The sequence below is a fragment of the Schistocerca gregaria genome, chromosome 3 (assembly GCF_023897955.1).
Source record: "Schistocerca gregaria isolate iqSchGreg1 chromosome 3, iqSchGreg1.2, whole genome shotgun sequence".
Classification (NCBI taxonomy): domain Eukaryota; kingdom Metazoa; phylum Arthropoda; class Insecta; order Orthoptera; family Acrididae; genus Schistocerca; species Schistocerca gregaria.
In genome coordinates, this window is record NC_064922.1 from 619928918 (window position 1) to 619953492 (window position 24575).

The 24575-nt window shown below is 43.4% G+C and overlaps 1 protein-coding gene across 6 annotated transcripts in view; it reads left to right on the top strand.

Moving 5' to 3' along the window:
• LOC126355206 (rho-related BTB domain-containing protein 1) overlaps window positions 1-24575 on the top strand; it is a 1271465-nt gene that overhangs the window by 287411 nt on the left and 959479 nt on the right. For 3 of the 6 annotated variants that reach the window (XM_050005446.1, XM_050005447.1, XM_050005450.1), the window contains one exon: window positions 3948-4025. The exons of the other annotated variants lie outside the window; for them this stretch is intronic. The gene's annotated coding sequence lies outside the window, so the exon portion shown is untranslated. The remainder of the gene's footprint in view (window positions 1-3947; window positions 4026-24575) is intronic. 6 annotated transcript variants of the gene reach the window in all.

Below are 24575 nucleotides of genomic sequence, written 5' to 3' on the forward strand. Positions count from 1 at the left end.
AGGCGCAAATGCAGTGATCAAAAAGAAATGATTAGTGTACATTCGCATTCTCTTAACATCGCTCCTTTCTTGTTGCTCCCATGGCGATGGACTGTTTGTATCGCAATCAGTAAGCGTGAAAGGAAGCTACCGTACAGACAGATGGATCAATATTTGGCAGAACTAATTACATACTGACATAATCGCCGGTATTGGTTTCGTTTCCCAAAAGTTATAAATATTTCCATTTCGGAAAACAAACTCTGTATTTCGCCAAGATGTCGAAGAAGGTCCCTTACGTACTGGTTGTATCTAGTAAGACGTGGAGACGGCGGTTTAAAAGCGGACGGAAGAAGTAGGAGGAAGGGCGTCCCTTACTTGAGGGATCGCTACACAGTCTACCTGCCGAAGGGGCAAGTGTGGCAAATGTCCGGGGTGGCAAATGTCCGGCATTCGGCGTGCTTGCCTCTGTGACTTCTGGACGGTCTGGTGGTGGGGACGCGCTCGCTTGAAGCGCCGCTGTGGGGGGAGGGGGTGGGGACGTGGGGGGGGGGGGGGTACTTCGCCTTTGGTAGCGGAGGGGACCGCCCACGCGTTCTCTGCTGGGATCAGGCCCAGGAATTGCCGTGGCTGGTACCTAAACTTTTCTTGCTGTCGAGTTTGGTTGTCAGAGACAACTGGGGCTGCAGTGGTAGGTTTGCTTTGCCTACGGTTTTCAGTTAATCTTTGGTAAAATTCGCAACCGCGGTAACTTGCTGGATGGAGCCCCTTAACATTTTGCGCACACTGGGTTTTGTGTCTCCCGAGGCTGCAGAGACTCCTCAGGTGCGGCTCATGCGCGTTTCACGCACGTTGGCTGTAGTTCGCAGATTTTGCTAGTATGGTTGGATCTCTGGCAGCGATGGCACTAACCTGGACCTTCAGGCTTGTTGTATTTTTCTTCTGTTATCTTAAGGCTTAGCGTGCAGCGAAGACCAAAAACTCTTTTCACATCCTCACTATTTTCTATCACCGCCAAGGAGTTCGGCTCCTTCTTGCGGCCTCCTATTGCTTCCCCTGGCTTCTAAAACTGGTGTACTTTTGACACTTCGAGGCCTTCGCCTATGGGTTCCTGCTTGACATCCTCCGGTTCCGCGTCACTCGGAAGATGTTTCAGAGCTACCTTCAAAGCCTGCTTGCCTTGTATAGAGTATGTGTAGAACTTATTCAGTTTCTTTTTTTTACGAATTTCGAATTTATTTTCGTCGTTCGATTCTCCCTGTATTTTTGTAGTTTTGACTCGTACACCGAACTTGCCTTTTTCGCCTCCGCACATTTCTCTTACGAGAGCTGAAACGCCTTGCATAACCTATGCAATCACAGGCAGAACTCTCTCCTTCTTTCGTCTGAAGCTTGCATTTGGCTCTCGCCTTCCGTGACAGGAAACGCATTTTCAGTCGACATATTTGCAATTACCTCTTGTTCTTTCCTCTCTCTCTCTCTCTCTCTCCCTCTCTCCCTCGGCTCGTTGGCTATCGCCTCCTGTCTTTATGTCTCGTTTTCCCCTTCCGATTCCCTTCCCGGATTGGCTATGTACAATTTGTCCTCGTCCGTGTCTGTGTCTGACCCGCTATCCTCTCATGCCGACACAAACCTTTGTTTACAGATTTTTTGCGCTGCCTTACTTTGGTTGCGGGTACTCATTTAAGTGCCGCGACGGACTAATGATGATGATTCCCTCAAATTATTCGTCGTAGCCATACTAGTAGTCGTCGGAGCAGTTTTTGTGGTGCCCCAAAGGACACTGGTTGATGCTTAGTTCCCAGCTCCATAATTAAATAGTAGAGCCAGTCCTATATCTCAGCAAACGCGGGTCACCGTGCAGTGCAGCGGCCTCTGGCTTGCAAATGCCCTACCGCTTGGGAGGAGCGAGGAGAATGCCTCGCGGCGACAAGAAAGGAAATGGGCGCGGCAGAAACAGCGCCAACCGAACACCTCAACACCGCAACTACCACCCGAACCCTCCACGCCCGCCAGAACACCGGCGAGCGGTAACGCTGCGATCTCGAATTGCAGCCCTGTTAGAGCTCAACACACTTCAATCCAGAGCAGCACGAAGACATTTTTGTTGAAATCCGCTCTCCAGAGGAGAGGCCCCTAAGGCATCAAGTACGATAGTCGGCGAGCTCCGTAGCACGTCTGCTCCGCTCGATAGCCGCTCTGCGCATGATGCTTGGCGACGGACGGCTGTGCGCCGACCTAAGTACTATCCAGCGGCTAGATATCTTGCGATCTATTTTCGGTCACGTGGATCGCGGAAGTAAGTAGGTTCCCGTGACCGCGACCTCTGGCGGCGCTGCCAGGGGCGCTCAGTCGAACACCAGGAAATCTGCTTTTCGGTGAGAAGTGGTTGCTTGCCAAGAAGGCAACCCGCGATGCTTGAATGTGTGATGTGTTGCCGAATTTGCAGGCGTAATGTCAGGAAGTGTCACGGAAACCTTTCTAGCACCTCAGCAAGAACCGTTGATGCATATTTGTGATGGAGTGTGCTTTTGACGTTGTCCTCGTACTCTGGATCTGTATTTTCCTATCTTCTGTTAGACGATTGAGTATTCCTGTTTGATTGTTGGGATTGTTTTGTTCCACGAATGATACGCATTCCCTTGCTATTGTTATCAGATTTGATAATTTTGTAGTGTAGTGATAACTAATCGCCAAAAAGTACACGAAACACACAGTAATGCAACAACCCTCATGCAAAAGCCAGCACTATGGTTACCGTCGCTGCGGGAACAGCTCAACATAGAGTCGTTGTGTCGATCTTCCATACCAAACTACATACCTGCCAAATTTTCAACAGTAAACTTATCCGTACAGCTGTGTCTCAATAGAACAAACACTGCTGTAGAAACAAACACGAGAGAGAACTGAGCAACATTGAATGGAAGATTGAGGGCGAAGCGTAAGGAGGGCATTACTGTTGTCAACAGTATGCACCCTTGAGCAGTTAGAACAAATTAATTCCGAAAAAAGATACACAGTGTACACCGTCGACATTTGCATTGTTCTTCAGATATTTTTAGTACAATACAAATACAAAAATTAGTGTGGATAAGAAATAATACGAACTCCAGTTACCCTGTAACGAATCACCAAAGATGACTACATTATACTAAAATACTCAAAGATATCCCAGAACGACCACCGAAATTTTGTGGAGGAGAACGAGTTCGCCCTGTCTACGAGCTGAACTACTTCCTGAAATACTTCACGCACATTCACACACACACACACACACACACACACTGACTGTCATTTACTTACTGTTTAGCTCATAAAGGTCAGTATCACATGTCTTCTTTTGCTACTAGGCGCAGTCTCCTTGTCTTAATTAACTGACATGTATATTGTGTACCTTAACTGTGGTATTACACTTACGGTGTGTTTCTTCTTCACTCCGATAAGGTTTTGAACAGTTCCACTCATAAGATTTGGAGCTATCTCTATTTCCGTGATTCATCTTTATGGAAGGTTACTTTGATATGGATCACACTCGATGATTACAACCACAGCACCACGTCTCAAAGTTCCTTTGACGTTTCAACTTAGCCATTTTTGTGAGGATCTTAAACGTTCGTTAAGTACTCATGAAATGATCACTATGCAGAATTCTATGTGATTTCTTTTTGCATATACGCTATGATTTCCAGAATTCTTCCAATAAATCTTCCTCAGTTACCCTTCCTACAGCTGATTGTATGCCTTTTTTTCGTTTCGCTTCATATTTATTAGTATCATTACCCGTACCAATATAAAGAATTTGACAGAGTCCAGCGTATTATTAATTATGCTTCTCCCGAATAATGTGCGATTTTTATGTTATTTATGTGCTTCATGTTGCTTTTATCCACATATACTAGATCAGTGTAATTGTTGTTTGACTCATTCCTTTTACGTGGTTGTTTGGCTAATTCTTGGTTCTTTTTCAGGTACCCATGACGACACTTTCCTATAAACATCAAAACCTTCATCAAATAATCTGAGGAAGCTGCTCACTTCGTCAAATGGTTGGTTAGTTAGTTAGAGAGTTATCTTGTTAGTTACATGTTCCATAGATCATTTGAAATGTATCTTTTACCAAAATGATGTGGAACGAATCAATTTGCAATATACTCAATGTATAGAGCTACTTGAATAATTTTAACATTAATGAACAAATCGTCATTTAGTCCCACTCATACATGTACATATAAATTTTTTTTTATACAGGCTGTCAGTTTTCAAATAAAAATTCATGCATGTAATAGAAGGAGTTGTCCAGGAGAAATTATTTTAGGTTGGATTGAAAACTTGCTGTGAGACATACGTTCGTTAAAGTATCAAAAAGATTTGTCGCTGTATACTGAACCCCTTTCTGAGCCATTAACAGCTCTAAAAGGCGGGAATTTTTGGTGTAGTATTATAGGTGTGGACATCATTTTCTCCTTCAATTGTGATTTATTGTTTATGACGACTTTAATTAGCGAATTTATGCATTATGATAGCGCAATTAAAATGCTAACTCTTTGAAGAGGCATCTACATGACGACCGCGGACGAACTCCTCGTATTATTCTTACTGCTCGCTATACGCAATCAATACTTTCTTTTTACGTGACGAGCTACCCAGTTAATTATTCCATAAGACGTCATTGAGTGAAAATATGCTAAATATGGCAGGCGTAGATTCGTTTATTTGCAAGACTAGCACTTATACGAAAAGGAAAAAATGGCAGAACTTAATTTTTTAAGCAGCTAAGGAGTATGCTTCTTCAAGTTCAAGTTTTCATCAGTATGTACATCCAAAATTTAGGAGCATTCTACCATATTTACTGATCCATGGTGTTGTGCTACAACAATTATTGGCATGAGTCTATTCATTTTTTGTAGAGAACTGAATATAGTTGTTTATGTACACTGAAACTTTAGCATCCTGTATTACATGCTGCACACTATCTGTCTACAATTCTTTCAGCCAGATGTTAATTGCTTAATTTTTGTTCGGAAAGGTAGAGAGCTGCACAACATTTTTTTTAAAAAAAACTACGTTAGTACAAGTATATGGAATAAAAGCTGCGAACAGAAAATTTGGCCATGTCTTCTTAAGTGATTTTATGACAAAAAGTGAAATGGTGGTGGCACAGCACTTTCGTGTCGACTTCAAAGAACCACTGGTGCCGATAACATCGATAAAGTACGAATAATTCTGATATAAATTCATAATCTGTGTCTGTAATGTGCCTTAAATAAGAGGAATTTAGAATAGGAAAGGGCATCGTGGAAGGATTTGTGATGCGCAAATTGACTAACACATAGCTTGCTTGCATTCATTGAAGTTTAGAGACTGCAGTCGGATGACGTCGCCTTCTTGCCACGATATTTCGGCCGACAACCATTTAGCCATCTTCAGATGAGTGTTTAGCATTGCAGATTGCTAGTCCACTTCGCTAACTTTATACTAGAAATTGGCGCGCAGACGCAAGGGCGAAGGCAGCAGCTACACTAGGGACCTCTGACGAGTTTCGTGACTTTTTCTTACATTGCTCCATCTATGGAGCGCAGACTCGTGCGTAATGGTGTACAACGATTGTACTACATATGCGCTCTCTGTCGGAGTGCAGGGTTGCGAAGTTAAAATCCAGCTGTCAAATTAATAAAATTAACTCTCTCTAGACGTGTCGTTAATCGTAAAATGTTTCCTTCAGGGTCCGATGCCTCGCTGTCACGTTCAATAAGGTTTTCTGCCAAACATATTTCCACGGTTCCTTAATAAATGAATCCCAGAAGGACCTCGTCGAGGCCAAGATTTCCGTGGTAGGATAATTCTGTGGAGATACAATGCTCGGCTATGGATGACTTACTAGACTGCGAAAGGCGAGTTTGGCGGTCACGTTTAATGCATCTTTCCTATACAGTGCCTGTTGTCTGACCAATGCAGGCTTTGCCACACGAGGTATTCTGTAGATTACAGCCCTCCACAATCCCAGATCATCTTTACCGAACCGATAAGAGCACAGGTCGTTGTAGGTGGCCTAAAAATTACTTTGAAATAATGGCTCTTTAGGATTGTACCTAATTTCGACGAAATGTTGCCAACATATGGGAGGAACGCCGTGGACTTGAACCGCTCCTTCGAGGTCTTGCTCATGTGGTGCTAACGTTTCTTCCTTCTGAAGGGGAGCCGGAGGTAGTAAAATCCAAAAAATTACGATTTTTTTTGCTACCGAAAATCAATTGGAACATTCCTCTTTACTGTAAACTTTGAATTATTGTTCTGCTCGCCCTAGAAGTGGAGTTATTACCATTTCCCCCCCACGCCTGCTGAGGAAATGGGCGGCCGCTGAATGCATCTAACACTCTCTCGTGACTTCCTGGCGAACTGCTTGGGATTTTCTCGGCCTGTTACGCATACAGCGCCTTATATTACGCATACTGCGAGTGTGCAAGGGTTGGCTACATTGTTTTTTGTGACAAACGAAGCGCTAAGAGGACGGAACATTGTCTCTTTGCTGTTTACCGTCTCGAATTAGTTCAGTGTTGAGCCTGTTGTTGGTAGCATTATACTTCTCGTGTAAAGCGTTGTTCTGGTTGCGATGCCACGTTTTAGTAACCGTGTATATAAGAAGAGGAAGAACGTAGGGAAAAGAAAATTAACACTAATACCAAGCTGCGATACTACAATTACTGAAACAGTGCGTTCTTCTGCTAAGCAACACATGGCCGGCCATAGACCTGTGACATCTTCTAGCAAGAAGTTGACTGGTGGAAGTGACAGATTTCGTGAATATGTTAGTGACAGTGATGATATAAACAAAGTTCTGAATATTGGATAATTATCTTCTGTGCTGAAAGAAAGTGTTCTGTGCAAAATGTGTTCGAGTGTAGGAGTGGGGCTAGAGATAACAAAGCACTTTGGTTTAGCTTGTGAGATGAAGATAATCTATGCATGTTGCAAGTATCAAGTGACTTTCTACAATTCACGTGCCAGTCTCTTTGGTGAAAATGGACGATCTAGAGTGTTTGATGTGAATGTTCGATTTGTGTATGGTCTTCGATCCATTGGAGAATGGTCTGCTGCTGGGAAACTGTTTTGTGGTATTATGAACTTGCCATCGTCTACCAGCAAATTTGGGTACTACTGTGAACTGGTAGGATCCTCTGTTTAAGATGTGGCTTTGAAAACCATGAAGGAAGCAGTGGAGGAATCTGTAGAAATGAACGGTGGTTCTAGGCATTTGGTAGTGGCATTAGATGGTTCCTGGAAAAAGAGGGGTCATAAATCCCTGAATGGGGCTGTAACTACTACTTGTGGTGGTAGTACAAAAGTGATAGATGTTGCAATATTATCAAAACATTGTAGGTGCATAAATAAAATCAAAGGAAAGCACAGTGGAACCTGTGAGTGCAGCAATGGAAATGGATGGAGTGAAAAAAATTTTTGAACGTACAGTTCCCAGATACAACGTTAGGTACAAATATTACCTTGGGGATGGTGACTCTAAAGGTTTCAAGACTATAGAGGAACTGAAACCATATGGAACTGAATTTGTAGTTAAAAGTTGGAATGCATTGGGCATGTGCAAAAGCCTTCGGCTTCGAAGGCTCAAACAAACTTTGGGTTCAAGTAAGCTCAATGATAGAAAGACAATAGGAGGGAGAGACAGGCTTACTGATGAGGTGATTGAACGTCTGCAGAGATACTATGGGTATGCTATAAGGCAAAATACTAGTAATGTTAGTGACATGCGAAAAGCAGTGTGGGCATTGTTCCTTCATACTGCCTCTTCCAATGAATACCCTCAACACAGCCTGTGCCCAAAAGATTCCTGGTGCAAATATAATGCAAAAAAGGACTATGATCAGAAACGTGGTTTGCCAGCAGCTGTGATAAATGCAATAAAACCAATTTTTCATGACTTAGCACAGCCAAAATTGTTACACAAATGTCTACACGGAAAGACGCAGAATCCTAATGAGAGCGTAAACAATTTGATTTGGAAAGTGATTCCTAAAAGGGTGTTTGTAAGCATAAAGATTACATTAGATTAGTTTTTCGTTCCATAGATCCGCGTTGAGGAGATCCTCGTGGATGTGGAACATGCCACTTTTTTTTAGCTGAAATAACAATACTAATAGTATGAATATATACAACTCATCATTTGTTTCTATCAAAAAATTCGTCAATGGAGTAGAAGGAGTTGGCAACTAGTAAGTCTTTCAGGCTCCTTTCAAACTGATCTTTATTTGTAACTAAATTTTTTATGTTTGCTGTCAAATTATTGAAGATGAGTGTTCCTGAGTAGTGGACCCCTTTTTGAACTAAAGTAAGTGCTTTTAAGTCCTTGTGCAGATCATTTTGCTTCTGGTATTGTATGTATGAACTGAGCTGTTTGTTGGAAAAAGAGATATATTATTTAGGACAAATTTCATTAAGGAGTAAATATACTGAGAGGCAGTAGTTAGTATACCCAGTTCTTTGAAGAGGTTTCTACAAGACGTCCCTGAGTTTACTCCACAAATAATACGTATTACACGCTTTTGGACTCTGAAAACTTAAGTTTGACTTGAAGAGTTACCCCAAAATATTATACGATATGACATTATGGAATGAAAGTAGGCAAAGTATGCAAGCTTTTTTACTTTTATGTCACCTATGTCTGCTAACACTCGAATTGCAAATACAGATTGTTAAGGCGTTTCTGCAGTTTTGTGGTGTGCTCCTCCCAACTGAATTTATTATCAAGTTGTAATCCCAGGAATTTAAGACTGTCAACCTCTTCTATCTGCTCTTCTTCGTACTTTATGCATATGCTGGGTGGAAACCTCTTACAGGTTCTGAATTGCATATAGTGAGTCTTTTCGAAGTTTAATGTCAGTGAGTTGGCTTGAAACCATTTATTAATATCCATGAAAATATCAATGGCATATTTTTTTTTTAGAGATACACTCGACATACTATTTATTGCAATACTTGTGTCATCTGCAAACTGCTTCTGGCAGTGTAACTGATGAGAGATCATTAATGTACACAAGAAAAAGCAATGGCCTTAAAATGGATCCTTGTGGGACACCACATGTAATTTCTTCCCATTCTGATGATGACTGATGACTTAATTCACTAGTCCCTTGCACTGACACCCTTTGTTTCCTGTTAGCGAGGTATGACTTGAACCATTTTGCAGCACTGCCCGTTACACCATAGAATTCTAATTTATTTAAAACGATGTTGTGGTTTACACAATCGAATGCCTTTGAAAAATCACAGAAAATACCTGCTGCTTGTAACTTGTTATTTACTGAATTAAGTACATTTTCACTGTAGGTGTAAATAGCCTTTTCGATATCAGAACCCTTCAGAATTCCAAACTGTGTTCTTGATAATATGTTATTTGTGGTCAGATGCTTGAGAAGGTGCTTGTACATTACTTTTTCTAAAATTTTTGAGAATGCTAGCAAAAGTGAAATCGGTCTGTAGTTTGATGGCATCTCTTTATCTCCTTTCTTGAATAGAGGCTTAACATCTGCATATTTCAGCCAGTCAGGAAATGTCCCAGTTATAATTGATTGGTTATACAAGTAACTTAGAATTCTACTAAACTCACAAGAACATGTCTTAATTAACTTTGTTGATATTTCATCGTAACCACCAGAATGCTTTGTTTTTAAAGATTTTATTGTGGAAGTTATTTCTTTTGGTGAAGTGAGTGACATATTCATGTACCTGAAGCTACTTGTAAAGGCTAGTTTCAGATATTCAAGGGCATTATTTACTGATCCTGGCAATCCAATTCTATCAGTAACGGATACAAAGTACTTGTTAAGTAGATCTGCCACACTATGCCCATCGGTTACTAATGTGTCATCTACCCTTAGTGCTATTTGCTCCTGTTCCTTTCTGGTTCTACCAGTCTCCTCTTTCACTATATCCCATATTGTTTTTATTTTGTTCCCTGACATTGCTATCTTCTTCTCGTAGTGCATTTGTTTAGATGTCTGAATGAAGTTTTTAAATATTTTACAGTATCCCTTGTATTTAGCTAAATCATCAGCATTGAGCTACTCTTGGTAGACAGATACATTTTCCTTCTTGTCTTACAGGAAATCTTTACTCCTTGTGTGATCCATGGTTTTATTATAGACTTCTGTTTAATTTGAGTAACTTTTAGAGGAAAACAGTTTTCAAACATGGTACTGACATTGTTCGTGAATGTGTTATATTTTTCATTCATGTCATGAGCACTATAAACATCTTTCCAGTTCATATCTTTGAGCAGTTTTCTAAAACACTCAATTTTTTGTTGATTGAATACTCTCCTGTACTCAGATTTAGCAGTCTTGATAATCTGCTTAGAATTTCATTTAAAACAAGGAGCTGCATGTCATGATCTGGTAGTCCATTTATTACAGGTTTTATGATATGATTTTGTTCCTTTGATTTGTCTATAAAAATGTTATCAATGGCTGTCCTTGAGGATTTAGTGATCCTAGTTGGAAAGTTTACAGTGTGAGTTAGATTGAAAGACAACATTACTAAGTGCAGTAAATGTTTACTGGAAGATTGAATTAGAAAATCTGTATTAAAGTCACCAGCAATCAAAATTCTTTGTTTCTTACTGTTAAATAACCCAAAAGAGCTTCTAGATGATTTATGAATAGATTATAATTTCCTGCAGGTGCTCAGTAAATAGTTACTATTATATAGGATCTGTTATGGAACTCTACTTCTGTTGCACATGCTTCTAGATGCTGCTCTAAACAGAATTTATTAATGTCAATGTTCTTGAATTTATGGCAATTTTTAATAAATGTGGGAACTCCTCCTCCATCCATATCTACTCTGCAGAAGTAGGAAGCTAGCTTAAATCCTGAAATGTCTAACATACCTATACCAGTGGTCACTTGATGTTCAGAGAGGCAGATTATGTCAATTTGGTTAGATGAATTCATTTCATCGATACAAATGAGTAGTTCATCAACTTTATTTCTGAGTCCCGAAATGTTCTGGTGTAATAAAGATAACTGATACTGCACTTTGGCATTTATGATGCAATAGCAACCTACAACCAAGGGAACAGTGTGAAGTGTGAAGTTCTGAAGGCATTAGGATTTACAGCTGGGGTGAACACTGTACGAGCACTAAGAAATATTGACAAAGAAAGGATAAGAGGAGCAGAAAGAAGAGAAAGGCATATGAAGTATGATCGAACAACAGGCCAGAAAAGAAGACAGAAGAGGAAGCTTTTGGAGGATGAAGAAGATGACCCTGATAATCCATCCTATAGTGCAGGAATGTATTGAGAAACTTTGATAGCCATTTCCCGTAAATTAGAATTTTTCGAATATAAGGAACATTTTCTCAAAATCCACTCAAGGTAGAGAGATGGAATTTTTATACAGCACTCCTAGTGGTCAAACTTACATTGTAACACAGCCATTTGGCAATATGTTCAGTAGTTTCATTTCAGTTTGATTATAAAGCAATTAATTGTAAAAAAAATTGGGTCATTAATAAAAAAAGTAATTGGAAGGAAACTAGAAAAGATACTCCAAAATCCCTCTGTCATAACTGCAATACTAAACCACTCTATATGTAAAAAAATTGAAATTTTTCTATTTGGTAGTTTATTCATAAATGTTCCTCAAACTTAGTGATTTTAACATGGGCAGCATAGGCACCTCCGGCTCCCCCCAAAGCCGTGCGGATCTGTTGTGAAGAACATCCATTACCTTTGAACATAGATTGCATTTGTTTCAGCTGATTTGCAAGAGTCTCTCTGCTAGACACAACATGTGCCCGGTGCACTAACGTTAGGAGGCCCATAGTTTGTGATGATTGGTTGCAGCTAGACGCCGAAAACACAGGTCTGTATGTGTGGGCTTACGAGGGAAAGAGTGCCCCAAGGACCCATCCACTCTCCGACTACCAAGACGTCCAGAAACGGCAGACACCCGCCCATGTCCACTTCCATCCAACTGGATATTCTCGTGGATAAAATTCAGATGCTGCAAAAAAAGCATGACAGTTCTTCTTCGCCGTGGGCCGACACTACAAAAATATCATCTACATATGGCCAGAAGACTTTGGGTTAAGTTCGGCCGAATCAAGCGCCCTCTTCTGAAAAGTCTTCCGTAAAAAAAATTGCTACCAGATGGGAAGGAGGACTGCCCATGGCAACACTGTCGATTTGTTCCAACTATTCACTGTTGAATAAAAGGTAGGTTGAGGGAAGTCATTATGAAATAGTGCTGTTACATTGACTTTGGTCAATGAATCCATCAGAGGGACGCTAGTGAAGGGCGAGACTTCATCGAAGCTTAGGAGAAGTTTATGTACCTTTGACCACTTGTTGTGTTTTTAACTTTAAATGACGCATAAGTACTTTAGACAATATATTTATTATGTAATTTGACAGTATACACCTTATTCCACATTATAGGAGTATTTTAATTTTTTTGTTGTAAACAATTTGATAAAAGTATTAAGTTTAGAAAAATCTTGCAATTGGTCAATGCAATGATACGATTGTATGTTTGAGCAACTCGTGTCTCACCTATGACCGTCTGAAGAAAACATGACAGTGATATGAGAACTGACTTTATGTTATGCTTTCATCTTTAACAAGACAGAAAAATTACAAAAATGTAACTTGTTTATATTGCTGTTGCGTCATTTGATTGAAAACTTATTAAAAAAATATATTTTCCCATGTCGCTGTGATTGCACTCCCATGAACTTTCCAACAATTTTTATATTTTTAACACCACGCTGACGTAATAAACAAAGGGGACTGTATTAATGTTAATATGCTGCCTGTACTGTCTCATAAATTTCACCTCAAATCTCTCGTTTTAAACTAATTTTAACACCTGAGCTACAAAATATCTAATGTAAATAGACACCATAAACCAAACGTAACCTTGTTCTTTAATGTTTTCTCGGCTAAACGTGGGGTCTAAAATCTCAGTTAGACCTACACTCCTGGAAATGGAAAAAAGAACACACTGACACCGGTGTGTCAGACCCACCATACTTGCTCCGGACACTGCGAGAGGGCTGTACAAGCAATGATCACACTCACGGCACAGCGGACACACCAGGAACCGCGGTGTTGGCCGTCGAGTGGCGCTAGCTGCGCAGCATTTGTGCACCGCCGCCGTCAGTGTCAGCCAGTTTGCCGTGGCATACGGAGCTCCATCGCAGTCTTTAACACTGGTAGCATGCCGCGACAGCGTGGACGTGAACCGTATGTGCAGTTGACGGACTTTGAGCGAGGGCGTATAGTGGGCACGCGGGAGGCCGGGTGGATGTACCGCCGAATTGCTCAACACGTGGGGCGTGAGGTCTCCACAGTACATCGATGTTGTCGCCAGTGGTCGGCGGAAGGTGCACGTGCCCGTCGACCTGGGACCGGACCGCAGCGACGCACGGATGCACGCCAAGACCGTAGGATCCTACACAGTGCCGTAGGGGACCACACCGCCACTTCCCAGCAAATTAGGGACACTGTTGCTCCTGGGGTATCGGCGAGGACCATTCGCAACCGTCTCCATGAAGCTGGGCTACGGTCCCGCACTCCGTTAGGCCGTCTTCCGCTCACGCCCCAACATCGTGCAGCCCGCCTCCAGTGGTGTCGCGACAGGCGTGAATGGAGGGACGAATGGAGACGTGTCGTCTTCAGCGATGAGAGTCGCTTCTGCCTTGGTGCCAATGATGGTCGTATGCGTGTTTGGCGCCGTGCAGGTGAGCGCCACAATCAGGACTGCATACGACCGAGGCACACAGGGCCAACACCCGGCATCATGGTGTGGGGAGCGATCTCCTACACTGGCCGTACACCTCTGGTGATCGTCGAGGGGACACTGAATAGTGCACGGTACATCCAAACCGTCATCGACGCCATCGTTCTACCATTCCTAGACCGGCAAGGGAACTTGCTGTTCCAACAGGACAATGCACGTCCGCATGTATCCCGTGCCACCCAACGTGCTCTAGAAGGTGTAAGTCAACTACCCTGGCCAGCAAGATCTCCGGATCTGTCCCCCATTGAGCATGTTTGGGACTGGATGAAGCGTCGTCTCACGCGGTCTGCACGTCCAGCACGAACGCTGGTCCAACTGAGGCGCCAGGTGGAAATGGCATGGCAAGCCGTTCCACAGGACTACATCCAGCACCTCTACGATCGTCTCCATGGGAGAATAGCAGCCTGCATTGCTGCGAAAGGTGGATATACACTGTACTAGTGCCGACATTGTGCATGCTCTGTTGGCTGTGTCTATGTGCCTGTGGTTCTGTCAGTGTGGTCATGTGATGTATCTGACCCCAGGAATGTGTCAATAAAGTTTCCCCTTCCTGGGACAATGAATTCACGGTGTTCTTATTTCAATTTCCAGGAGTGTACTTCACTGCGCGTGATTAGCCGAGCGGTCTCAGGCACTGCAGTCATGGACTGTGCGACTGATCCCGGCGGAGGTTCGAGTCCTCCCTCGGGGATGGGTGTGTGTGTTTGTCCTTAGGATACTTTAGGTTGAGTGTGTAAGCTTAGGAACTGATGACCTTAGCAGTTAAGTCCCGTAAGATTTCACACACATTTGAACCTACTTCGTCTTCTGAATCATTTAACTTCGCTTCCCAAACTAATGATGACTCATCGACACACAGATCACTTGCGTTCGTGGCTTTGGAGTCAGAAGAAGCATCGAGGAGACATCTCATAGCCGTAAGTATTTCAGCTTGTGGCAGTAAGCCCACATATATGTTCCTCTTGTTTCTGCGTAGTGACTGTCTTCTTTAATTCCTCAACGTCTTCTTTTTCATGGGTGTCGGTTAGTACATACACAAAAAAAAGTTTTGCTTCACCTCGGTTCCGAGAGTTCCGTAACCTCTACAGAAAATGGGAATAGACATCAACATAAATATCATTACCGCCCTTTACATTGCTCATGAAAACCACACATTGCATGTTGTACCACCGTACAGCGAGACCTTCAGAGGTGGCGGTCCAGATTGCTGTTCACACCTGTACGTCTAATACCCAGTAGCACTTCCTCTTGCGTTGATGCATGTCTGCATTCGTCGTGGCATACTATCCACAAGTTCATCAAGGCACTGTTGGTTCACGTTGTCCCACTCCTCAACGGCGATTCGACGTCGAACCCTCAGAGTGGTTGGTGGGCCACGTCGTCAATAAACAGCGCTTTTCAAACTATCCCAGGCATGTTCGATAGGGTTCATGTCTGGAGAACAAGCTGGCCACTCTAGTCGAGCGAAGTCGTTATCCTGAAGGAAGTCATTCACAAAATGTACACCATGTGGGCGCGAATTGTCGTCCATGAAGACGAATGTCTCGCCAATATGCTGCTGATATGGTTGCACTATCGGTCGGAGGATGGCATTCACGTATCGTACAGCCGTTACGGCGCCTTCCATGACCACCAGCGGCGTACGTATAATGCCATCCCAAAACAGCAGGGAACCTCCACATTGCTGCATTCGCTGCACAGTGTGTCTAAGGCGTTCAGCCCGACCGCGTTGCCTCCAAACACGTCTTCAGCGATTGTCTGGTTGAAGGCATATGCGACACTCATCGGTGAAGGAGAACGTGATGCCAGTCCTGAGCGGTCCTGCTGTCAGGTTTCCTCCGAGCCATAATCTGTAGGTAGCGGTCATGCACTGCAGTAGTAGCCCTTGGACGGCCTGAGCGAGGCATGTCATCGACAGTTCCTGTCTCTCTGTATCTCTTTCGTGTCCGAACAACATCGCCTAGGTTCACTCCGAGACTTCTGGACACTTCCCCTGTTGAGGGCCCTTCCCACCACAAAGTAACAATGTGGACGCGATCGAACCGCGGTATTGACCGTCTAGGCATGGTTGAACTACAGAAAACACGAGCCGTGTACCTCCTTCCTGGTGGAATGAGTGGAAATGATCGGCTGTCGGACCCCTTCTGTCTAATAGGCGCTGCTCATGCATGGTTGTTTACATCTTTGGGTGGGTTTAGTAACATATCTGAACAGTGAAAAGAACTGTGTCTGTGATACTATATCCACAATCAACGTCTATCTTCAGGAGTCCTGGGAACCGGGGTGATGCAAAACTTTTTTTGATGTGCGTGTTTTGGATTTTCAGCTCATCCGACCTTTACTGCTTTCTTTTCTTGGATGAGATGTTGGGACCCCTTCCGTCTAATAGGCGCTGCTCATGCATGGTTGTTTACATCTTTGGGTGGGTTTAGTGACAACTCTGATCAGTGAAAAGGACTGTGTCTGTGATACAATATTCACAGGAGTCCTCGGAACTGGGGTGATGCAAAACTTTTTTTGATGTGTGTGTTTTGGATTTTCAGCTCATCCGACCTTTAGTGCTTTCTTTTCTCGGCTCAGGTGTTGGGAAAGGACGAATCAGTTCTGTAGTGACAGGGCGGTTCCTGGTATCTGTGGAATACTGTGCTTCAAGAAGCGTTCCCTCTGTGTTTTCCTGAATTGAACTGCTCAAACTTGCTTTATCAATTGGTCTGTCAGTGACTCTTGTGACAGCAAATTCATCCTCCATAAAAATATTTTCATTCTGGGGAACTAGTCTCGAAACTCGAAATCCATTAGCAATATTTTCTGGGCAAAATGCTTTTAGATGGGCTATTTTTACATGTGGTGGAATCTGATAAACTGGAACTGGTTCTCCTGCATTTTGAGGTGTTAACATCCAGTCGTACATGACAGCATTGACGTAAGTTTTTAAGGGCAAAATATTGTTCTGTCCAGAGACTGCATCTTACGGCTTGTATGCGGATTGAGAGTATCATGAAACTTCCCGACTCCGTCACCGTTGTTATTGCAGGAATGCTAATATGAGCTGCCCAATTATTTTCCGGGCACGTGTCGTTTCGCCCCTCTCTGACTCGTGCCAGAGGCCGCAATCGTGGCTATACGAACTGAAAACCGTGCCAGCCCCGGCAGTCAGTAGTTTTACTCGTGACTACGATGGTGGGGATGGCCATCGAAAGCTCGACAATTTTATTAGAAGTGACGCGGCTAGAAAACCGCGACCGCAAAAGATTCCGAGGACACAAGGCTTTCGTAATTGTCATGAGTAAAACTACAAGGTTGTCTCGATTTGACTTGACATACAGGATGAAGTGTTTCAGAAACGGCAATGAAAGCTCTTCGTCGGACCATAGTGTACGAGGTTCTCCTCCGGTGGATCCAGGAGGCGCACCACGCAATATGAACTTTGGGAAAAATTACCTTGGGCGGTATGGAGTTCTGTGCTGCATTCACTGCATGCAACAAACATAGTCACGTTCATGCCTCTTTACCATGATGTGGCAGTTCTACTTTGTGTATACTCTTTTGGTGCTAGAATTTTGTTGGGAATGTGGACTGTTGACATTATAAGTTCCAAATATCAGATAGCAGAAGAGAATGTCACGATAATACAACTTTCTCTGAAGGCAGTGGCTCGAGCAAGGTAGTTCCTTCTGGTTTTCGCAAGGACTGTTTATTCGAGTACCTCTTTTAACCACTGAAATCCAGCTTTCTCTTCAGCTTTCCAGGATGGAGGAAAATTTTTATTTGTACGCCAACTGCCTTACAATCATCACTCTCAAACCATCGTGCATTCTGGCATGTTCATTTATGCTTTTAACCAACAGTGGTTAATCCCCCCTCGTTGAAACCATTTTTCACAGCGAAGTGAGGTGAATATAAACTTTTCCTCTCCAGATACACTGTACTGCTTTAAGTAAAACATCAGTATAGATTTTTATACACTGAACTGTTTTGCTGCATTTCCTGTGGACATATCTCCTTACGTTACAGCTCTTACTGCTTCTTCCATATCTTTTTTTTTTACCTTTTTTTACTCGTTGCTCCTGTCTTACGTCTTGGGATTCTATAACTTGAAAAATAATATTGTTATTAGATGGATATAAATTCATATTGTACCTTCGACCAGTCAGACGTACGCAACACTGAGTGGTCAAAGATACAACTTATAGTACCGTTTTCACGTTTTTACAAGTTCTACGCACAATTCACTATATATTGTACCAAAGTAATGAATAACTTAAAATTTAAACGAAGTCACTTGATAAAATATCATATTAAAATACGTGTATAATACGTACTTTTCTGGGTGCAAACGAATAATTTCCAATTTAATAATTTTTTAAACAACTGCATAAAACATGTACATGTGCTGCCTCTATGGAAGAACTATTAACTGGTGCACGTGGTTCTTCTCTTCATGTACAGATGGCACCAAAAGTCGCAGTGGTCAAAGGTACTATGCGATCAGAGGTATACAGTCCTACCCTACTAATGAGTCCGTTTCACTGAGTCGAAATGACTAGTGGCAATTAATTTTATTAAGTTGGCGTCTGAATTTTAACTCGGCAAGCCCACTTTCCGACAGAGAGCGCGCGTGTAGTATCACTATTACGCATGCGCCAGCACGCCATAGATCGAGCAAAATTCGAAGACGGTGCAAACTTGACAGAAGTCAAACTTCCTGGCAGATTAAAACTGTGTGCCCGACCGAGACTCGAACTCGGGACCTTTGCCTTTCGCGGGCAAGTGCTCTACCATCTGAGCTACCGAAGCAAGACTCACGTCCGGTACTCACAGCTTTACTTCTGCCAGTATCCGTCTCCTAGCTTCCAAACTTTACAGAAGCTCTCCTGCGAACCTTGCAGAACTAGCACTCCTGAAAGAAAGGATTTTGCGGAGACATGGCTTAGCCACAGCCTGGGGGATGTTTCCAGAATGAGATTTTCACTCTGCAGCGGAGTGTGCGCTGATATGAAACTTCCTGGCAGATTAAAACTGTGTGCCCGACCGAGACTCGAACTCGAGACCTTTGCCTTTCGCGGGCAGAAGTAAAGCTGTGAGTACCGGGCGTGAATCGTGCTTCGGTAGCTCAGATGGTAGAGCACTTGCCACTACCAGTCACAAACGTTGTCAGCTTTGTATTACTTATTTATTTAGCGATATGTTTCGAGAGAATACCCCATCTTCAGGCTAAACGTCATTACAAAAACGACTTTACAATAAAGTGATACTGATGTTACATAGTCTTTTTGTAAATGCTGTGGTCATCTCGTAGAGGAAGAGAAAACTTAGTAAGAGGCGATGTCACGTTGGAAGCTGGACTGATGTTTGGACGAAAATGTTTTGTAACGGTCATTCAGTTTGTTCTTCTGGCGTGGCAGTCTCGTGCCACGCCAGAAGAACAAAGTGAGTTGGTTCAAATGGCTCTGAGCACCATGGGACTTAACATCTGAGGTCATCAGTCCTCTAGAACTTAGAATTACTTAAACCTAACTAACCTAAGGACATCACACACATTCACGCCTGAGGCAGGATTCGAACCTGCGACCGTAGCAGTAGCGCGGTTCCGGACTGAAGCGCCTAGAACAGCTCGTCCACCGCGGCCGGCTAAAAAAATGAGTGACCGTTACAAAACATTTTCGTGCAGACATTAGTCCAGCGTCCAAAGTGATATCGCCTCTTACTAAGTTTTCTCTTCTTCCACAGGATGACCACAGCATTTACGAAAAGACTAACATTAGTATTTCCTGATTGTAAAGCTGTTTTTGTAATGTCATTTAGCCTGAAGATGAGATATTCTTTCTAAACTTGCCCTAAATAAATAAGTAATACAATAGCTGACAAAGTTTGTGACTGGTAGTGGTAACTAAAAAGAAAAAAAAAAACTTGACATATTTCTTGAGACAGTCACGGTCGAAAAATAGTCAAAGTGGCTTCAAATTATTTTGTTTGTGCCTTACCTTTCTGCTTCTTATGTTGGCTATATTGAACTTTCTAGGCTAATGAACTTTCTAAACGTGCCTTGTAGTATTTGTTGCCGTCATAGTCTGAACTGGTGGTGGCGATTGGAAACCACGAATCGGCTGGAGTAACACGCCAACGCTTTTCCCGGCGGGTACGGGATACGTTGTCAGAAAGACTGTGTGCAAGTGTCGGGCAGGCAGAGGGCGAGAGCGACGGTGTCGAGGCACCGCGACGAACTCCCCCTCCTCCCCCGGGAAAGGTCAAGCGGCCCTCTAAGGGCGCAATCTGCCGCTACCTGCCGCTGAGGCTTCCGGGCGGCGAGGCGCCCACGCAGGCGGTCGGCTCTCTCGCAGCCGCGGCCGCAGCCATCCACACGCCGCCGCGACGCAAACACCCTTGTCGCACGCACACTCGCCCCAACACAACACGGCTGTCCTCGCTAGTCCGCCGCTAATGCGCGCTCCAGCAAGTCACCAGCGTTTGCCCAGTCTGCGAGGACAATCCTTTGTACAACAGATGGTAGTAGCAGGCCTGCAAATTTACGAATTGCAAGACCAAGTCAAAAAGTAAAAGCACTTTTTTAACCAGAATCTTCTTATCGCTATAAATTTTTTGGCATACAGCCACACCTGTCGGGAGTCAAGCTCACGTCATCTGCCTTTCTTATCTTTATCCTCCCTAAAATGTACTTCAAAAGCGCTCAAGGACAAAACATAACAATAAATAAAATTATTCGGAAATGAAGTCCTCTTGAAAAACGGCGACGCTAGATTCTCTGCTTCGCTTATGAATGTTTCCGCACGTACTCCAAACCGTTGCTTGCGTAAGGCGGTAAACAGCGGTCACATCAGCAGCCCTTCCGTGCACCACTACTTCATTAACATGTGTACGGGTCTGACCGAACATACACGGGGTGTTGTCGATGGCGCTGAGCTACAGTCATGCAATTGTTTGTAAAAGAGTGAACCGCCACTTGACTGTGTACTACTGTATTTATCTTCTGAACAACCTGGATTTCGGCTTTTGGGCCATTACCAAGAACAATGCTAAAAGTTGTTAGACCATTGTTATTTCAAAGAATGTTTGACAGTTGCATCTTAAAGACTTGTGTTAGTCTTCATTTAACTGCTTTGCACTACCTTAACAGAAGTGAGATGATAGTGGTCTAACAACTTTTACCCTTGTATTTGATAATGACATAAAAACTGAAATACACAGAGCGTTTCCGTAAGATCGGGAAAAAATTTAACAAGGCATAGAGGATGCTCCACTGAACAATTTGAGGTAGGGAACCTGCGATCGGAGAAGCCAGCTTAAGGAGAGGAAATATGAATAAAATTACATTACTGTGTACTTCTTTATTTACATTAGTTATACACTATTGCCCATTAAAATTGCTACACCAAGAAGAAAAGCAGATGATAAACGGGTAATCATTGGACAAATATATTATACTAGAACAGACATGTGGTTACATTTTCACGCAATTTGGGTGCATAGACCCTGAGAAATCAGTACTCAGAACAAACACCTCTGGCCGTAATAACGGCCATGATAGGCCTGGGCATTGAGTCAAACAGAGCTTGGATGGCGTGTACAGGTAGAGCTGCCCCTACAGCTTCAATACGATACCACAGTTCATCAAGAGTAGTGACTGGCGTATTGTGGCGAGCCAGTTGCTCGGCCACCATTGACCAGACGTTTTCAATTCGTGTGAGATCTGGAGAATGTGCTGGCCAAGGGAGCAGTCGAACATATTCTGTATCCAGAAAGGCCCGTACAGGACCTGCAACATGCGGTCGTGCATTATCCTGCTGAAATGTATGGTTTCGCAGGGATCGAATGATGGGTAGAGCCACGGGTCGTAACACATGCAAAATGTAAACTTCCACTGTTCAAAGAGCCGTCAATGCGAAAAAGAGGTGACCGAGACGTGTAACCAATGGCACCCCATACCATCACGCCGGGTATCACGCCAGTATGGCGATGACGTATACACGCTTCCAATGGGCGTTCACCGCGATGTCGCCAAACACAGATGCGACCACGTTGATGTCCTAGGTTCGTCGTTGAGTACACCATCGCAGGCACTCCTGTCTGTGGCGCAGCGTCAAGGGTAACCGCAGCCATGGTCTCCGAGCTGATAGTCCATGCTGCTGCAAACGTCATCGAACTGTTCGTGCAGATGGTTGTTGTCTTGCAAACGTCCCCATCTGTTGACTCGTTGATTGAGACGTGGCTGCACGATCCGTTACAGCCATGCGGATAAGATGCCTGTCATCTCGACTGCTATTGATAAGAGGCCGATTCCATATTCTGCTAACAGTCATTGGATCTCGACCAACGCGAGCAGCAATGTCGCGATACGATAAACCGAAATCGCGATAGGCCACAGTCCGACCTTTATCAAAGTCGGAAACGTGATGGTGCGCATTTCTTCTTCTTACACGAGGCATCACAACAAAGTCTCACCAGGCAACGCCGGCAACTGCTGTTTGAGTATGAGAAATCTGTTGGAAACTTTCCTCATGTCACAACGTTGTAGGTGTCGCCACCTGCAGCAACCTTGTGTGAATGCTCTAAAAAGCTAATCATTTGCATATCACAGCAACTTCTTCCTGTCGGTTTAATTTCGTGACTGTAGGACATCATCGTCGTGGTGTAGCAATTTTAATGGCCAGCAGTGTACTTAACTGCAAATACCATTATTAACTCAACAAACGTCCTCATTTGTACTGCGTCTTACAAAACGTGCTGAAACTGACGGCCATCAACCTGAGTGCAAGCTTGACATCGGCGAACAAGATTCTAACGCATCCTGAGAAATGTCTGTAGTGTGTTTTGAATCACATCACTGGCGGCTACACTTCTGGCAGCTAATTCCATCTCCGTGTCCACTTGGGTCTCGTACACAAGTGACTTTAGATATCCCCTTAGGAAATAATGAAGGGGATTGAGGCCAGCGTAGGCTATGGAATAGGACCTCCCTTTCCAATCCACCAACCACAAAATACAGCACTGAGATGGTTGGGTCGTCCACACTGAAGTGAGGCGGTGCACCGTCATGTGTCCACATCCTCTCACGAACAGCCAACGACACGTTCGCCAACAACTCAGCTAGAACTCTTTGCAAAAACCTCAAGTACACGTATCTATTCAGATGACCAGGTAGAAGCTATGGCCTAATGAGATTTCGCCTACAATGCCGGACGGTGGCTGTTAGGAAATAGTTACCCTTACAGCCTTTGCCAATCGGTGTGGCCGAGCAGTTCTAGGCTCTTCAGTCTGGAACCGCGCGGCCGCTACGGTCGCAGGTTCGAATCCTGCCTCGGGCATGGATGTGAGTGATGTCCTTATGTTAGTTATGTTTAAGTAGTTCTAAGTTCTAGGGGACTGATGACCTCAGATGTTAAGTCCCATAGTGCTCAGAGACATTTGAACCATTTGTACAGCCTTTCAGCGGTGAGAGCATTGCAACGTACTTACCCATATTAGAAGATGCATGTCAGTGAATTCTGAGAAATTGTACCGGTACTACTGCATCATACTGTACTGTTCGTGTCTCAATAACACTGAGTAATGAATGAGTCTGTGGTGGAATCATAGCACGTTCTGTCATGGGGGAATGTAAATACAATACAACAGAACCACCTTATAGACAAGTAAAGTAAACAAAACTTGTATCATGATTTCCTTGTAATCAAGCTTGTCCTCCTTGTTTCCTTCCAGGAAATATAGAATGTACATGTAAATAAACTACATAGTACTTGTAAACCTGTATGCATGTTAGTTGTAAATAAGCTGGAAAACAATGATACTACACAATGCAGTAGACAAGTTTACTTCCATATCTCCTTAAGCTGGCTTCTCGGACCCCAGGTTCCCTACCACAAATTGTTCAGTGGAGCATTCTCTACGTCCCGTTAAATTTTTGTAGTTCTTACCGAAGCAGGCATACTCTCTTAAAAATATACAGGGTGATTCGGCTGCCCCTATCTATGGTTTTATGCAACTTGCGCGCAAATTGTTAGTCCTACAGAAAAATTTTCGCTAGAGGTCATAGTCTTTGAATTATTCAAGAAAAACGTACAAAAGTGATCTTCAAATACGTTTTTCTTGAATAACCCGAAAACCGTGGCCACCAGCGAAAGCGTATCCCAGTAGAAAATTTAACTACATTTAATATCCTACCGAAAATGTCCTGTTCATTTTTTCCGCAGCAGCAATGGTTTGAAAATATCTTGCATTGTTTTTGAACGTGTTGTGGGTTGCATAAGTGCCATAGGTAGGGGCAGCTGAATCACCGTGTATTTTAGACCAGCCACTCCCTGAGAGACACAGACGGTGTCTTAGAGGTGTTACGTGTGGAAAAGAAAGGAAAGGTATTTGGACTTCCTCGAGGAACTTGAAAGAGCAACCCACTGACTTAAGTTTGATAATGTACTTAATATACAAACTTGGGGGGGGAGACCGGTAACCCCTTTTTTCAATGGTCTTTTAGGTTTTTTTAAAGGTTTGCGTTAGTACGACAAATCTGCACGATTTACAAGTAGCGCAGTTAACCGTTAGTATGGTGTCTCTCGATGCCCTTTGTCACATCTTTGGAATGCGTGGAACGGCGAAGCCTCAGTGCAACCCGTAAAAGCCGTGCGGGCATATGTTTACGGATTAGTGAATCACGGAGAGGCAGCTGACGTGACCGGTGTCTGCCGCCTTACGGAAGCAATGCTTTGGGGAATGTGCGGGAAAATGACGAGTGATGCAGGGAATCTGGCGTTGCTGTGTTTAAAG